The sequence below is a fragment of the Triturus cristatus genome, chromosome 7 (genome assembly GCF_964204655.1).
Source record: "Triturus cristatus chromosome 7, aTriCri1.1, whole genome shotgun sequence".
Lineage (NCBI taxonomy): Eukaryota > Metazoa > Chordata > Amphibia > Caudata > Salamandridae > Triturus > Triturus cristatus.
The window spans coordinates 606,105,883-606,121,865 of record NC_140590.1 but is presented as its reverse complement, the minus strand read 5'-3'; the positions used below and the strand labels follow the sequence as shown (position 1 = coordinate 606,121,865).

The 15,983-nt window shown below is 43.5% G+C and overlaps 1 protein-coding gene across 1 annotated transcript in view; it reads right to left on the bottom strand.

The window, feature by feature from the left end:
• The window catches only part of ANKFN1 (ankyrin repeat and fibronectin type III domain containing 1), a 1,480,122-nt gene that overhangs the window by 909,773 nt on the left and 554,366 nt on the right, over positions 1–15,983 (bottom strand). The window lies entirely within an intron of this gene.

The following is a 15,983-nucleotide window of genomic DNA, read 5'->3' as shown; positions in this document are numbered from 1 at the left end:
TGATGGGACACAGGGACTTCAAACCTATTCCCCCGAGAATACCTGCTCGGTGGTCAGAGCGTGGAGGGAGGCAACACGCTACCTGGGCTGGCGTAATAGGCTGACTGAAAAGATCCCTCTGTGGTGATGCAATATGTTAGGAGAAGTGAGGGGTCTGAAAGGTTTCATGCAATGGAAAATGCTTGGAATAGTATATCTAGGGGATGGCTCGAGAGGGCAGGCTATGATATAACTAACCGATCTCAGGCAGAAATATGAAATGCCAGATATGGAGAAGTATAGATACTTGCTACTGGGCCACTCAGTGAGTCGCCATTTACTGGAGGTGGAGTCACTGCCAGATTTGTCCCCTTTAGAGGATCATCTCATAGTAGACCCCATGCCTAGCAAGAGTATATTACTAGTCTACAAGAAGTTACTAAATAACTCCCCACAAGTGATGCTATCTCAGCATCATAAATGGACAGATGACCTAGGGGACATAGAGTATGAAGAGTGGGTCAAGGCATTGCAGAGCCCATTGAAAATCGCTATTAGAACTAGGTTCGGTTTGATACAGCTACAGATCTTGCACAGGTCCTATTACTCCTGAACCCTCCTCTGCAAATTAAGGAAAGCATTGTCAGACTGTGTTTAAGGGGAAGCAGCCAGGAAGCAAAATATTTTCATATACTATGGGTGTGCCAGCTTATTCAATCATTTTAGGAAAGAATCAGAGAGGTGCTGGCCTAAGTCCTCTCAGAGGCGATCCCAATGAATGAAAAAGAATTACTATTGAACATATCTGGGGAAGAACCTAGACCCAGATACCATCGCAAATGGGTGACCTTAGCCTTGGGAGTGGCCAAGAGAAACTTTGCCCAGGCGTGGGGCATGTCAGAGCCTCCATCGTTAAAGGAGTGGATGTCAGATATGGACTGGTATGAAAATGGGGAACAAGTTGTGTACCAAGGGAGAGGGTGCCCAAAAAGCGAGATAAAGTGTAGGGGGCCTGGAGGGACTTTAGAGGGTGTAGTGCTCCAGCTGTTTTAGAGAGTTATCCAGCCCCATTGGCTTGGTGGTCATTTTGAATAGGAGCCCTGTGCCGGAGAGGTACTACAGCAACATGACTAAATGTGATGGACATTTGATGGACACCTCCTGATTGTTATTCTAATATGTATGTAACTTGATAATGTACGTATGACCTGTGCAAACTGTATGATTTGGCTCTTAGCTTTCTTGTCTGCTAATTGATGAGCCAGTACTCTCCCTACCTGTTCCCCATATTCATACTGGAGAGAACAATGCTTATTATAACTAGCAGCTATCTTCTCCTTTACCATCCTTCCCAAACATGAGCGTTTCTCAATCAGAGAAAAATGTATTTTCTGTTGCTGCCAGCCCCCCTACCTAATTTCTTCTGTGTGTAGAATTTCTAGTTGCATAACTACGCTACAAGTTGCCGTCATGCTATTTTCTCCGTTTCTATTTTTCTGAAAAATATACTGCTGGGTAATACCCCTTACGAAAGCCTTCATTGTGTACCATGCAGTCAAAAGGGAGGCAGTGCTAACATTATTCTGTATAAACTCTATGTTTTTTTGGACTAATGATATATATATTCCATATCCGTAAGTAGATGTCTTAGAAAAGAAAATGGGCACCGCTGATTGCTTACTACATGTGAATGAAGAGATAACAGACTAGGATTATGGTCTGAAGTCCCCCTAGGGCACACTTCCATATCAGCAGATAGTAATATATTGTCATTAACAAAGGCCAGATCAATACTGGAATATTGCTTATGTGGAGAGGAGTAATACGTTTATCCTGGCACCATTGAATATAGACTCATCCATTCCTCCCTAAGGCAGTGCAAACAGGCTGGTTCAAGAATAGAAGCCCTAACCTTCCCCATTCTTAAATAGGCTCACTGATTAGTGGAATATATAGTAAAATCTATTGTGTAGTTAAAATACCCCAAAACTAAAAGCTCCCCCTTCCAGTTGAAGAACCAGAACCTTATGGGCCTGGCGGCGCAGGGTTCGCCTTAATCTCCGGGGTTCACCAGCTCAGCTACACAGAGACACGGGACACTCTGTTAGGCGTTAAAAGATCGGATTTATTAGCTGCAGCTAGTACAGTTATCCCAGAAGTACATGAGGTAGGTTCTCAGGAGACTGCCACTTCACTCCATGGCGCACAATATTATATAGTACATATGTGAAATATACATTAACCAAAAACACACCCAAAAAATACAAGAAAGAGCCAATAAGAAAGGTTGGAAAACAGAACAGAACCAATAGGAAAAGTTTGAAAATAAAGTATCAGGTAACTCGAAGAAGCCTCTCCTCCGACTGTGTTTGTCACCCCTCTCACAAACTAATTCATTAACAGGTCTGTAACCAACTCGCAGGTGGCGAGATACGTTTGTGTGTTTTGGAGGACAGTTGTGAAACGAGAGAATGCTAGCAGAGGACAGTGAAGGCCAGATGATAAGATAAAGTCATAAGAGAATAGTGTGAACCAACAGATAGTTGAGACGGGGATTAGGAAAACCAAACAGGGATTAGTGTACTCGGCCAGTCCTAACACCAGCTTTGTAAATAGAGGCAGAAGGCTTATTTCGACACGATGCTGCAGGAAAAGCAGAATAGACTTTGTTCGCCGTGCTGCCTGAGTGAGGGCAACACAAAATGGCGGCGGAGCACAAAATGGCGGGTCGATTCGATCACGATCGAAAATCGAATTTTTCTCACATTCCAATAGTTCTAAGATTAGGGCACCTATCATACCAGGTTAATCAACATTAGGCCCATATGTTGTACAAAACACATACCTAATGCCAATCATTATAAGCCGTATGATCACCCATCTCCCCGAGGATCACTAGTAGCCCTAAGAAGGTTATAATCCAGTGATTTATCTGCCAATATAGCTACCTCCCTGATTGAGACAGTCTGAAATGTACAAACAATGATTTTATATCTTAGCTGTCTAAGCAAAAACATCCAAGTGAGACTCAAAAGGGGATACTATATCAGGCTTATACATTTTGAGTTCATCACAAACTAATTGGTGTTTGCTAGTTGTCTTTAAGCCAGAAACATTTCAGCATCTGCATCTAATTAAACCCATTATTAGTCAGTTGTTGCTTCTATTAAAATAGCCACCATTAACCTCTAATAATCCCTGTGCCTTAAATTCCTGAGAAAGATAGACTGCAAATTTGTACCTAAGAACATGGCCAATGTTCCAGCATTGAGATTAGTCAAAAATATTATTAATTTTGAAAATGTTGAAAATGTTCCCCTTTTTTCCCTCCACCACATGGAGTAAGCTATCTCCATTTCAGAAACAGGGGGGGCTCCAATATTGCCACCACCCTCCAACATTCCACCCAAAGACAAGAAGAAAAAGGCAAAAAGAGAAGAAAAAAAGAGGGAGTTCCAAATGGGAAGAGGGAAATCTATGGAAAAGACCCCCCCAGGACTCTCATCACACCGAAAGTGGGTGATAGCTAAATTAATTTAGCATAGCTTCACCCCCTTATTTTGGCCCCCTTTGACAGTCTTCAGCCTAGCTGGCTCCTGTAAAAAAAACTGTGCCCAGCAGCCTTTAATGGGTCTATAAGATATGGCAGCTTACACCGTCTATCCATTGTAGGCTTGTAGAAATCCAAGTGTACTATTATTGACATTGAATAGACTAGAACAGGAGCTGCTGGTCGAGCTTTGATAGAAGTTGCTTCCCTCAGCAGAAAATTGCCAACGTAGATCATTAAGGATGTGAATTTACCCTCCACTAGAATCAGGAATATTTGACATCACAGAGCAATTAATGGGGAGTCTGTGTGCTCACTGTATTTGCAAGTCCATGTCCCAGTCTGACAAGTACGGAAAAGTCTTTCTGAACTACAAACTGACAAAGATCATCCCCTTCCTTTTCTTCTGATATACCAAATATGCGTAAGTTGTTCTGTCTCTATCGATTTTCCAGATCTTCAATCTTAAATTGCAGAGAACAGATGTCTATTGTGATCGTCAATAGTTTTTGTAGTGTCTACACCAGCATCCTCTATGTCTGAGAGCCATTGTTGAAGCTCTTCTATCTCTGTTGAGAGAGCAGTACTTTAACTGTAACTTCCAACAATGTACATTGCATAGCTACGTTATCTGCTTGGACTTGTGCAATAATGCTTTTGTGCTTCTGCCCGTTGGGCCTGTAGCATCCACAGAATAGTTAGAAAAGTTGGCTCTTGCTCATTGTCTGATGTGAAGGGGTCAGATGGGGCTATAGGCAGACAGCAAGTGGTATGAGCATCCCCTGGTGAATAAAGACTACTCTAGGCTATTGATAGTTTAAGATGTTGGCTCCACAGGTCCTTGTTCGCTTTTCTTGCCTTCCTTGTCTGGGGTTTGAGAATCCACTGATGTGGTAGACAAGCGTGATATTAATGTCCTGACCTGACCTTTTGTAATAACCCAGTCTTGTAGTGCACTACCTTTGGCAGCCTTGCGCATCACCTTATTATTCCCATATGCAGGAGTATGTTTGCCAGTCAGCTTATTCTTTGGTAGTTCTTCCAGTTTCTTTGCGTCACCTCTAATGTTACTGAGTGGAAGCTTGTCAGCCCCAGCCCCTGCATGATTTACATTATCTAGATGAGCTATACCTGCCTCTGGTATGCTCGCATCTGTGTGCATATTACCTACACCAATGTTACCTGCAGTCATTTCCTTATGCACATCAATCAATTGAAGGCTAGCAGCATCTATAGTGACTGTGACAAATGAGGTCCCTGATATTGCTGCGGGGAAGGCAATATGGGTAACTCCCTGCACCTCATCGGACCCCCTGTTACTACCTGCCTCACTGCCTGCTCCAGACACACAGTGAACCAGGCCTCATGCCCCTTCATTACTCACAGCTTCTGCAGTGTCTGAAGCTTTCCCACAAGGTGGATGGTAACCATCTGGACAAAATGTAGCAGGCGCCTGCTCTCCCACATCATTGCTGCCATCCAATGCCATCAACAAAGCAGCCATCAGTATGTCAGCAAGCTAGGTTTCACCTCCTGAAGACTCCCTTATATAGTCTGGAGTATAGAGGCTACATCATCTGCCTTTAATAACTTCAATATTGGGTGCCCCTTGAAAGATTCCATGATTCATCTCCCATCTGGAGAGACTCTTCAAGTCTCTTGTTGTTCACCTCGGTGTGGGCTTTAACTAAGTTGTGGACCACCCCGGCTCCACGGTTAGCATTCACCCGGGGCTACGACATTGCAAATGTGCTTGAGTCAACCACCGCAGAGCTTCTAAAAAAAAAAAGCATCTAGACCTGCTCCGTCCGAGCACGTAATGCAGTCACATATGCAATCGACGTAGAACATCTTTCATTCAATAGTATGCCTCCCTCATTTGGAGCGATCTACATAGGTGAGCAGCCAGCTTCAAGTGAAAGCAGCGGCCCACGTCAGGTGCGAGCGCGGGAGAAACACAGGGGCAGAGCTCCCTGTGGCGAGATAACCTGCCATCCTCTACAGTCCTGCAGGCCCTTCATCTCTCGCATGATGAACATTTCATCCCCTCTTGAGGAATAATCAATAAGATAGCTAACCATGGTTTACAGAGCATTAAAAACTAAATGAACATTAGATATTAAAGAAAATATAATGTTTCACTGATAGTTTCTTTTAAATCAAGGAAACATCCTCCAAGAATGACATGTTCAGAGTCCTATTCTTTAAAGATGCACTATTCCTGGATTCACAATATTCAGATTCCACTCCCTAACAGATTTTTTGGTACATTACGTTCACACCACATCAGACTAGTTTGGGGAGGGGGCAGAGCCATGGTCAGTTGGGACACGTTAACCTTACCATACGAGAGAGGAGGGTTTGGGATCCCCAATTTCCAGGTTTATTACTTGGTGGCACAGTGTAGTTTTGCACACTATTCGTATTATCCAGACGCGCGACTCCCCTATGCACGCCCGGAGACTGATTTAGTTCTTCCAGCCCAGCTAAATACAATACTGCGGAAAGGTTTTCCTACAGACCCCGCACTATCCAGACTGTGTCAACTACCAGCTGGGCTTGGCAGAAATTGGCATGTAAGGTCAGTGGGCGCACACTTTACTCTCCTGCGATTCCGATTGCAAACAATCCATGGCTACCTATTACGGACGAAAGGTTGGTTCAATGAACACTCACATCATACTCTCTTGAGACAATAGGTGCCCTCTTTACTGGAAGACATGTGTTTTCGAGCACAGAAGAGGGGAGGTTTAGTGAGGCATCTTTCATGGATCATTTCATGCTTAACAGGCTCTGTAGTTCCTTGCGAGCACACATCACTGAATTCCCTCCGGAGCCAGTGAATTTTACACCACTAACACTATTGATCACAAGTAAGGGGGGGACCGTCTCATATCCAAGCTATATAAAGCCAGCATGGCCCTGCTCCCTTGCAGAGATGCTAAGATCAGTGAGGCCTGGGAACGAGATCTGGGGCACCCGGTACAGGATTCAGATTGGGACTATTGATGTACCCAGATCAAAGAAGTCTCCCTTAACAATAAATACAAGTTGATACATTTTAAATTTTAATGGAGAGCGTACATGTCACCCATGTTACCGGTGAAAATTCATAGAATCGACTCCACTCGATCACACACGTGTCCCAAGTTCGTTGCACACCATGCTGACTTTGCCCACATGACCTGAAATTGTGTTATGATTGGGGACTATTAGAGAGCCATCTTCCACCTCTTATCTAAAATTATATCACTCACTCTAACCCCTGCACCTGAGATGGCTTTGTTGGGGTACGTGCGAGAAATCCCTAAGCAAACGTGAAAATACAAATCTATTGCTTTGTTATTGGAAAAAAGAGAGATAGCGCTACATTGGGGAAGTAAAATCATTCCTACCACAAAAGCTTGGCTCAACAGTCTAGTGTATTGCAATATGAATAGCAAACTGTTCTCCCTGACTCAAAATATGGCATCCAGATCACGGGACATCTGGAGCCCACTCACAAGTTATTTGCTTGAAAGGGACTCTGCCCCTACATCACAGCAACCAACAGGAATAGTACCTACTGGGGTTGGTTAGAACCCTGCTGTTAACTTAGATATAAGTGTTTACCTTTAGAATATAGGTGTGGGTCCGTAACCTTGTCATGAAGGGACGTATACAGGCTGTCTAATAGTTGTTGAAGTGAAAAATGTGCACGTTACCCCAAACTACATTGTGCATTATGTATTAGATCAGTCTCTTCGAGATGGTGTATTATGTATTGTTGCAATCAGTAATCAATATGCCATTCTTGTTGTAATTCAGCGTCAAAATGGAAAATAAAGTTTAATAAAAGATTTATATTCTCTATCACTAACTTTAATTGGACCGACGTTAAACCAGTATGGGTCCTACTTATGTATAATAAATACCAGAACCTTTGAAAGGGCATATGAATTATCCAGAAAAGATCATATTGTTTCCATAACATAGAACAAAAAAACAAACACCCAAAAGGCAAAATGTAGAAGGGATATACATAGAATCAAAACTAACCTCACAAAAACATAGTTATCTAGCTCAACAGAAGGTGTTTATAATTTCTCACACCTTTATAAACAGTTAACATATACACAATAGCAAATATATAATGAGGGTAACCTAGGTAAAAAAAAAAGAAAGCATGGCCAGTAAACTCTCTAACTACATCAATATAACACTGAACCATATGAAGAAGTTAGGCCAACGTATTGCTAGAAGGCATAACTTGTGTGCGCCAGACATAACATAACCAAGCTTATTAATATAGCAGAAGCTAAAAATATATTCTAGATAAAATACAAAACTGTGATACCAGTCCTTTATTAAGAAGGGTAACAGCCCAATCATAAACTAAACAAGCATTACCTCCCAGGTCCCTCCTGTCCTCGTCCCATTCATAAAAAGTGAGACATTACTATCTCATGACAGAAAAAAAGAACGAAGGAATGCTGGCCCTACCATACCCCCTCCCCCTGGGAGTATAAAAGAGTATCAATCCCAGCTTTCCCCCTGTTCTTTTTTCTGTCTTTTGACTGAATGGGACGAGGATGCAGGACCTGGGGAGCTCCTGGTTTCTTACCTGCTCCACTGACGGGCGGTGGGGGCATTGCAATGTGTCCAGTCTTCTTTCCTGCTGGGCTTGGGGGAAGTCGAGTGGATTCCCTCCTCCATGGAAAGGGGGGGAATTCCTGCCTGCGCCTCCCATGGTCCCGGGCACGCTGGGAGACGCAGAGTTCCTGTCGAGGTCCGTCGGTGCTTCCGAGTCTCGCTGCCTGTCTTCCGGTTGGGGATGTGGTTCCGGAAGTCATGCATGGATATGCTGGTCAGCAGTGAGTATGCTTTTTCAACGGCATTTAACGTGAGTACCGCATAGCGGTCCCTTGGATATTTTGTGGTGATTTCCTTGCATTTCTTGGCGATTTGTAACAATTTGGATTTTCTGCTGTTGGTATACATGTTGCCATCTGGGGCCATATGTTTCAAGCAAAATTGTGATCGCAGACGTCGAAATTCGCCGAATTTCAGTGTTTGCGATCGCAAATTTGCTAAGTTGTATGTATGAAGGCAAATCTGCTTGCAAAATAAGGAGTCGCAAAATTTGCGATTCCTTATTTTGCAATTGCATTTAAGGAATCGCAAATTTTGCGATTCCTTAAATGCAATGTAAGAAGCACCAAAAAGAGTGTAATTTGGCCTTAAGGAATCGCAAATTACCACCAACTACAGGTTGGTGGTAATTTGCGATTTTTTTCAAAAATGCATATTTTTGCATTTTTTAATGTGGCATGTGGTGCACACACATGCCCTTAGGACATGTATGTGTGCCACATGTGCACCCATGCTCATTTCAGGGGTTCAACACGGTGTCCTTTTGACACCCTGGTACACTTGAAATTGCATTCTCAATTTGCGATTCTCTATTTGAGAATCGCAAATTGAGAATGTCTTCCCATTCATTCCTATGGGCCTCTAGGCCCATAGGAATGAATGGGGAGGTAGTCCTTAATTGCGAATCGCAATTTGCAATTCGCAATTAAGGAATATGTAGGATTCGCTACATTATTTGCAAATCCTACATACATGGTATTTTGCGATTCTCGAATAGCAATTCTCTAATAATTGCTATTTGAGAATTACAAAACCAAAGTTTCATACATATGGCCCCTGGTGCTAGATATGACCCTGTAGCTGCTTCCTGGGTCACCATTTACTCGCTCCACGAGGGATGTTCTACCTTTCCCCCTCTTCCCTTGGACAGCAGTTCTTTGCATTTTGGGGGTTCTATGAGCCTCAGTTGAGTTCCCATTTTGGAGATGGGGAAGCACTCGAGGAAGCGCAGGCCTGTGGATTGCTTCTCTTCCTCTTCTTTCAGCTCTTCTTCCTCCCCTTCTCCAACACAGTGAAAGCGCCACAGGGAGGGGGATAATGATCGTATAGAGAGACTTATTAAGGAGACCCTGCATGAGATGGGAGGAGGATCTCATTCTAAAGGTCCCCTTTCTCCTCACTCCTCATCGGATTCAGAAGAGGATTGGTTGGGGGTGTGAAAGGCAAAGGCAAATATGTGGACAAGGACATGTTGCCTAAGTTGTTTAGACATGGAAAGTCCAACATGGGATTCCCTGATGATGAGGGAGCTTCTTTGCTGCTGCAGTTTCAGTGTTCGGCTGTGGTCGATGTGCCTGTCCACCCCTTCATACGTGAGGTTCTGAAAAGGGAGTGGAAGGATCCGGATCGTATTTTACTTACTAGGTTTATGGAGAAATGTTATCCTCTTCAGGATATGTCCAAGGAATTGTCGGATTTGATTCCGATTGATTCCTTTGTAGCTAGCCTGGTGGGATGGACTTCCTTGGCAGGGGATGCCATTTTCAAAGATTCAGTGGATAAGAAGCTAGATTCCTCCCTCAGGAAGGTGTACTCTTGGTCTTATCTGGCTTTGAGGGACGGTATTTATAGTACTTACATCTCTCAGTAATTGATCTATGATATCAAGGCTTTGTATCAATCCATGGATGACTCTTCTGACTGCTCTGGATTGTTGGAGCACATCGAGAGGCAGATCGAGTTCCTGTCAAATGTTTCCTTCAATGTGGTGAGGACTTCGGCCCTGTCTGGTGGTGCAGGTGTGGCAGCCTGCCGCAATCTGGTGTTGAAAGACTTGACGACTTCTTCCGCTCAAAAGCCCTGTGCCTTGCACTTGCCTTTTCAGGGGACTATGATATTTGGAGAAGAATTAGAGAGCAAGTTGCATGAGTTGTTTAAAGGGAAAAAGTACTTTTCTTCCTTCAAGAAGCCCTCCGCTGCAACTCCTTCTTCCAAGCCTAAGTCTGTCTATCACCCTTCTTCTCATAGGCATTTCTTTAGGGGTCACGGGAGGTTTTCTTTGGGCAGGGGTCGGGATAGGAAAACTAAATCCACCCCTAAGCCTTTTTCCTGACTATATGGCAGGGGCTCTGTAACTCTTCGTAGGTGGTCAGCTGCATTTCTTTCTCCTGGCTTGGCTCCAGTCCTGTTCTGACGTGTGGGTTCTGGACATTGTTTGTCAAGGGTACAAAATCGAATTTGCGGAGCCTCCTCCAGAGTCAGGGATTCATCTGACTACTTGGCCATCCTGTCTGGTCAGGAGGTGGGAGTGGTCTCTGGGGGTCAAGTCTCTCTTGCAGAATGGGGCGATTCAGGCAGTTTCTCCTCTAGAGGTGGGGAGTGGTTTTTACTCTCAGATTTGTCTGGTTCCCAAGGTGCCGAGGGTTCCGTCTGGTCCTCAGCTTTAAGACCCTCGACAAGTTTGTGGTCCATCTGATCTTCCGAATGAAGACTCTGCAGCGGGGCATTCCATTGCTGCTCCCGGGTCATTTCATGTGCACTCTTGATCTCCGGTACGTATACTATCATGTCCCAGTTTACACCAGCTTTTGTCAGTACTTGAGGTTTTGCCTTCAGGGGCATCATTTCCAGTTTCAGGTCCTGCCTTTTGGCCTGAGGTCTGCTCGGCGGATGTTCACAAAGGTGGGGGCGCCTCTGATGGCTTGCTTACATCTGCAGGAGGTCCTCATTTACCCATACCTGGATGACTGGCTGGTCCATGCTCCCTCTCGGAATCAACTGCTGGTGGATCGGGAGGTGGTGTGTTCTGCGTTACGAGCTATCTACCCAAATGTCAGATGGAACCATAGTAGGACTTGGTTTTTATTGGGGCGCACTTTCGTACTGATCTGAAGCGGGTGTTCCTGCCGGCTTCTGGGTCTCATGGCTGCAACTGTGTTTACGGTGTCCTGGGCTCGGTTTCATCTCAGGCCTCTATGGTTGTATCTGTTGGCCCATTGGAATCCGTTGTCCCGCAATCTGGTTTTTCGTGGTCTGGTGGCTCCTTCCGTCCTTCCTGCTCTATACTGGTGGATGTTGTTGGACCATCTGTCTCAGGGGCTACCATTGTAGTCCTCTCCTCTGGCTGTTCTGACAACAGATGCCAGTGCCTTCGGGTGGGGGGCAACTTTGAATTCCAGGTCCCTTCAGGGTCGTTGGTCGCTTCTGGAGGGACCGCGAACCTCGAACTGGAAGGATTAGCTGTGATGGGTTTCTGTGTCCAGTTGTTGGGTCGCAATGTAGTGGTCCATTCAGACAACATGGTGTTTGTGGCGTACCTGAACCATCGGGGTGGTTCCCAGTCCCAGTCTTTGAATGCAGTAGTGATTCCATTGTTTTGTTGGGCGGAGGGGCATATGTTGTCTGTCTCGGCATTTCACATTCCGGAGGTGGAAAATCATGTGGCGGATGTCTTTAGTAGGTTTTTCCCCAGCTCCCAGGAGATGTCTCTGACTCCTGAGGCTTTTCGGTTTGTGTGCAGGAGGTTTAGTGTTCCTTATCTCGATCTCTTTCCTTCCCAGCATAATGCACAGCTGCCTCAGTTCTACTCCCGGTTTTAGCTGGAGGGAGCTTGGGGGGTGGATGCGCTATCCGTTCCTGTACCTTCCCACTTCCTGGATGCATTTCCTCCTCTGGCTCTGATCCCCGGTTTTTGGCTCGCCTCTGTCGGGAGTCCCGGGTGGTGGTGGTTCCATTCTGGCCTCGCCAGTCTTGGTTCTCCACTCTGAGGTTGTCTGTTCAGGGTTCCCGGTTTCTCCCTTGCATTCTGTCCCCTCTGTGGTCGGGCTCTGATGTTATCTCTTCCACGGCTTAGGCTGTCAGTGTAGAAGTTGAGAGGCAGTAGTGGTGAGGTTTCCCTGAGCATTTAGCCTTGGCTCTGCAGCACTCTCGCAGGACTTCCACCTTGAAATCCTATGGGCGTAATTGGGGGAATTTCCAGAGATGGTGTGGTGTGCCTAGTTTGTTCCCCTCTGGTGTGCTCTTTGCTGGAAGTGCTCCAGTTTCTCTGGGAAAGCTTTGAGAAACAGTTGGCAGTTTCCATTTTACAGGCTCAGTGGGCGGCTATTAAGGCTTTTCATTACCCTTGGCGGAATTTGTCAGATGTGGATGATTTGGTCTCTTGCTTATTGCGTAGTTTCTCGTTGTCCCGCCCTGTGGTGCGGCCTTCTTTTCGTTTTTGGGATTTGCCCATTGTTTTGCAGGCTCTGGTGGCTCCTCCCTTTGAGCCTTTCTCTGGGGAGGATGTCAAGTTTCTGACTTTGAAAGTGGTCTTCTTGGTGGCCATTTCTTTGGCTCAGTACTTGGGGAATTGGGTGCTCTGTTGACCCGGGAGCCGTTTTTGGCATTCTCGGATGAAAGTGGGGTCCTGCATTTAGATTCGGCCTTTGTCTCTAAGGTTTCTTCTCAGTTCCATCTTTCTCAGGAGTTGGTATTGCCTGCTTTGGATGCTGCTCCTTGGCCTTTGCTGGATGTGTGCAGGGCTTTGTAGATCTATCTTGACTGTACGAGTTCCTTTTGGAAATCAGACTCTTTGTTTATCTCCTTCGGGTGGCCTCTTGTGGGGGGAAGGCTTCTTCCTCTTCCATTGGTCGCTGGCTGAAGCAGGTAATCATGTTGGCTTGCTCACTTTCTGGTGCCCCTCCCCTGGCTGGTGTTCAGGGGCGTTCTACCCGTGGGGTGGCTGCTTCATAGACGCAGGTTCGGGGGGTGACCCTGGCCGAAATCTGTAGGGGGGCTACTTAGGCTTCCTCTAACACATTTGTTAGGCATTATCATATCCAGACTTTGCTGTGGAATGATGCTAATTTTCTTTGGGGGTTCTGCGGGCTGTGTTCTCCTGAATTTTTTCAGCCTGTTTCTTCATTAAATCACTCGGTTTGCTGTATGTTTTTGTCAGGGTGGTTTGTTGTTAATGAATGCCGGGGTTTTCTTGGGTGTTCTCACTTTTTATGAATGGGACGAGGACAGGAGGAACCTGGAAGGTAATACCTATTACTTACCGGTAATCTTCATTACTCCTGGTCCCGTTGTCTTCCTCCCATTCATTACTTCCCTCCCTCCCGATCTTGCCGACCTTCAACTGGGCTTGGTGTTCCAGGAGGAATTTTGTGATTGGTACTCTTTTGTACTCTAGGGCCAGCATTCCTTTGTTCTTCTTTTCTGTCATGAGATCGTAATATCTCACTTTTTATGAATGGGACGAGGACAACAGGACCAGGAGTAATGAAGATTACTGGTAAGTAATAGGGCATTATAGAGCACCGTGAATAGAAACAACCCTTATCCCACATACTATATTTCACTATGATCTCAATATAGATATGATGTGCTCTTCATAATAAAAATTAGAGATCTGTTGCATAAGATGCAGGACCACACGTTTGTGAAATATGTACAGAAAAAGAGACAGAAACCAATGCAATGAATATTTATGAAAACTTATACTCCTTATCATTGCATTGCCTGCAGAAATAACATGAGGATGTATGAATTTTATACATATACCACATTTATAATAAATATAGCCTGAACCTCATTCATCCAAGCATTGTGAACAACTGAACTAGCGGAGAAGTAATATAATTTACACATATAGACAAGAATGCAGTTTTACTAAGAAATGAAATATATACGTTTAAAAATACAATTGCATTTGTAGTTTAGTCAATGATGTCAAAGTAATGTCACTAAGCTGACATCTTGATGGAAAGGTTTTTGCAGATATGAAATATACACCAATATAGATAGGTTACAATATGTACATCACTTTAACAGAATACCATGAGGAGAATAAATTCCTCTAAATGAACTGGCCCCAGTGTATAGTGAGCATGGAGATTTGCATATCAATGGAGTGTCCACTCACATGATAGGTTCATCTGTTAAACAGTGAAGAGGTTTAAACATGCTTTGTTTTTGAGCATATGTCAGTAGAGTACCATCTGATGCTGGTGAGAATTTCCAACCTCCTAACTCTTTTGAATGAAGCTGAATGAAACACTGTTAGAGGATTGTAAACTACAAAGATAGTAAGTAAATAGGTTACAAAGTATCAAATAAATATAATTCTTTTGCCCCTCCAACACTCTCACTCTGATGCCAATATATTTGTCTATATTTTATGTCTTTGAAAAATACAGTAATACTATGTGCACTACAGTTATTTTGAGGGACACATGCCTAATATTCACATGTTTTTTCGCATAATATGAGTACAATAATGTGGCTAAATCTTAAACAATGTCACTATTAACTAATTAAAGAGTGAATGTATTTCTTGTCAATGGCAATTAATTTAATGTTTAGTTATCATTTGATGATTTGGAAGCTGTTATTGATACTGTTCCTCGCCTTTCAAGTATTGCCATAGAAAACATTATATATATATATAAATATAACTATATATATATATATTTATATATATATATTATCTACTGGCGGTCGCCAGTAGATAGTTATAGTTACAACCTAGTTTCCATAGGAAATCTCAAAATTCTATTTTGAATAACTTTGGCGCTGGTTGACGAATCCTCGCGAAATTTTCAAAACAAATGGGGCGCTCCGTTCAGCTCCTACCCTGAAAGTCTCGGGGTGATTCATCAAGCGAATGTTGCGGATTTCCTATGGATTTCCTATGGAAAATAAGTCCTAACTATAACTATAAATATATATATAAATATATATATATATCTAAATATAACTATATTCACTTAGGTTTCACACATGTTATAGTTAGCTGGACATTTCACTCGTAAAAAACCAATGAAATTCTCCCGTTATAGTTAGTGCAGGCAACTATAACTCACGCGACCGCAATCCTCTGCTGATGACGTCAGATATTACATCACTGATGACATATGTGTCTTTATGAAAAATAAATATTTGTAATATATGTATAGCTAAAGATTAATGGAAGAAGACATGGGTAAATAAGTGTCTAAATACAGTGATGTAATATCTGACGTCATCAGCAGAGGATTGCGGTCGCGTGAGTTATAGTTGCCTGCACTAACTATAACGGGGGAATTTCATTGGTTTTTTACGAGTAAAAGGTCCAGCTAACTATAACATGTGTGAAACCTATGGTTTTTTAAGTGAATATAGTTATATTTATATTCACAGAAAAAACCATAGGTTTCAGGCACGTTATAGTTAGGAATTAGCATTTAAAAAACCTCAGAAATTCACTGAAAAAACCATAGGTTTCAGGGGTGTTATAGTTAGCTGGACTTTTCACTTGTACAAAACCATTGAAATTCCCCCGTTATAGTTAGTTCAGCTAACTATAACTCGCGCGCCCGCAATGCACTGCTGATGACGTCACATATTACATCACTCATGACATGGTCAGTGACATCACTCATGACATCACTGATGACATCTCAAATGACATCACTGATGACATCACTGATGACATCATCCAGTGAATGTGTGTTTTTCTGAAAATTAAATATGTTTTATATATGTATATCTCAAGGTCGATGGAAGAATAAATGGGTATATAAGTGTCTAAATGGATGATTTGTTTTTGAAAAATTGATTGTGTAACTGACTGATTAAGTGT